Source organism: Palaemon carinicauda, chromosome 4 (genome assembly GCF_036898095.1).
Source record: "Palaemon carinicauda isolate YSFRI2023 chromosome 4, ASM3689809v2, whole genome shotgun sequence".
Lineage (NCBI taxonomy): Eukaryota > Metazoa > Arthropoda > Malacostraca > Decapoda > Palaemonidae > Palaemon > Palaemon carinicauda.
This window is the reverse complement of record NC_090728.1, coordinates 32,709,491-32,711,990: the sequence shown is the minus strand read 5'-3', so window position 1 is coordinate 32,711,990 and position 2,500 is coordinate 32,709,491.

The window sequence follows — 2,500 nt, the reverse complement described above, 5'->3', positions numbered from 1 at the left end:
CCGTAAACACTCCTCATTTTCTGTCCCAGACAAGAAAACGTTTTTCTGTAATTTGTTGTTGACCGTTTACTCCTGCTAAAAACAAGTGTGTTGTCTTTGTGTGAATTAGAATAGGTTTTCTTTATGGTGCACGTCCACCAGTATGGGACATTGGGACATTTGCCAAGATTTCGTGCTCCTTATGTTTGGAAGTGGCCAATCTAAAGCAGAGGTCAATGGAATGGTATCTCTTTATATTCTCCCTGTTGTTAATATTGCTGGAACATGTCTATTTCTTTTTATTGTCATATTATTTTAATTTTTAAATTTTTTTTTAAGACAGTTTTAATGTATCACTTCTCCTTGACGTATATATGAAGTTTATTGGGTTCACTCGATTGGCTTGGATCCAACTATATCTTCAGTTTAGGAAAAAATAGCTATCCGATATATTAAACTGTTAGTGTTATAATGATTTATGTCTTGAAAGATTGTCATCGTAATTTTTATTGATTTTTATTATCATTATTATTATTTTAATATTATTACACTCCTCATATTAGATGCCATTACTGTCATGTTGTTTAACCATGGGAAAAGAAATATATGAAATAGAAAGTATTTTTTTTTCTACCACATTAATTCTAATTACCGGGAGCCTGGACAATCGAGTTGAATGGATAAAGTTATCTCTACCTGGAGTTTAAACCATTTAGAGATATCAACCCAATGAGGACTCAGAAACATATCCTCAATAAGATCCTAACGTTACCATTTTTGTCAAAAGCTGTAGCAAATTAAAAAGATCCTTTTTTTTTATTCACCTATAGAATCTATTTGCCTTTTAGTATCTTAATAGAATTGTTCTGTTCAAAGTGATATTGAATTTAGAATAAATACATCTAATTGGGGCAACATCGACTAACAATTGGCAAAACTTAGTTTGAAATATTTGAACTGAAAGTGCGGTAAAGTACGAGATAACGAAAAAGCGATAGAAGCAAACCATATCAAATTTATTCGATAATTCAGTAAGGAGGTATACGAATTTCATACATCAAGAAATGTAAAGTGTTCAAAGTGACCTAGTTAGACATTGAGATTGTCAGTCCACATCTTTGAATTTTGTGGTCACATAGGATCTTGGTTGCCAAAAACTGTGAATCATCTTTATAAAGACAAGATATATAACCATTAAAATGAATGTTAAGATAATTAGGCATGATTCAATCTACGGTGTTTTTTTATTCTTACGTTGATTTTGCAATGTTTTCAACTGAATAAGCATTCATGGCCAGAGACGAAAATGCAATTTTTCCTCTGAATTGTTCGCTCAGAGCAACCAATCGTAAATATTTCAAGCTGTATACCACGTCATTATGAGTAAAAGTCCCGTGATATCAGAAAGGCTATGAATCAGTGCTGCAAGTTTGTACTCCATTCATTATCTATTATCATTTAAATATTGACGAGTATAAAGCTTTCAGAAAAATATTTGTTCATTTGTTTTTAAAAATATAATTTATTTGCAGCGTTTATACGCCCCTCGTTTATTTTGTTCACGTTACTAGTAAATTAACTTATTTTAACGCATTGCTAATGATAGACAAGGTTGTTTTCTTTAATTTTCCAGTTGAATTTTTTTTTCGAGAAATATTCTGAAGCAAAGTTTCTTAGAGAGAGAGAGAGAGAGAGAGAGAGAGAGAGAGAGAGAGAGAGAGAGAGAGAGAGAGAGAGAGAGAGAGTGTGTGTGTGTGTGTGTGTGTGTAATGTTCTTCCCGTTTTATAAGAATAAAGGCAGCGAGAACATTTTCTTTTTCTTTTTAAATGAACACTCCAATTTCGTAGCGGTGCCTTCACAGAGGCTTGCATGTTTGCTCATCCACTTCTTGGCGTCTCGAATGGTGCAGGAAGCTTCCAGAACTGTCTCATACTTCTGGACAAAAAGTAGAAATGTCCTTTCTTCTCTGTTGTTGGGTTTTTTAAAGATTGTCTGGTTTATCTGATAAGACGGAGAGCAAACTGGAATGTAAAAAGAAAAAGTCGGAAAGTTTAAGATAAGAACGAAAAGAAAATTTTAGGTAATGTAAGAAACTGCAGATTATTATACATCAAATTTTCATCAGAGACTGGAATGAAAATAAATATACACGCTCGTTGCGAATCTATGTATGAATGTTTAACTAATTTTGCCCATGACGTTTTTTTGTTAACGTAGAAGCCTCTTATGAATTATTAATATAGATTTCTTGCTACCTCTGATATAGATTACATCCAAACGTACTTACAAACAATTATGTGATAGATAATTGGGTTTGGAACCTTCTGGTGGGGAGAGAGAGAGAGAGAGAGAGAGAGAGAGAGAGAGAGAGAGAGAGAGAGAGAGAGAGAGAGAGAGCCTTACCTTATTTTTTTTTTGTTTGGGTTCCCCCAGGTCCCTCAGTGTGAGGCACCTCGTATATCCACCAGAGAGAGAGAGAGAGAGATGAATTAAACTGTACAATTACAGGGCAATTACTAA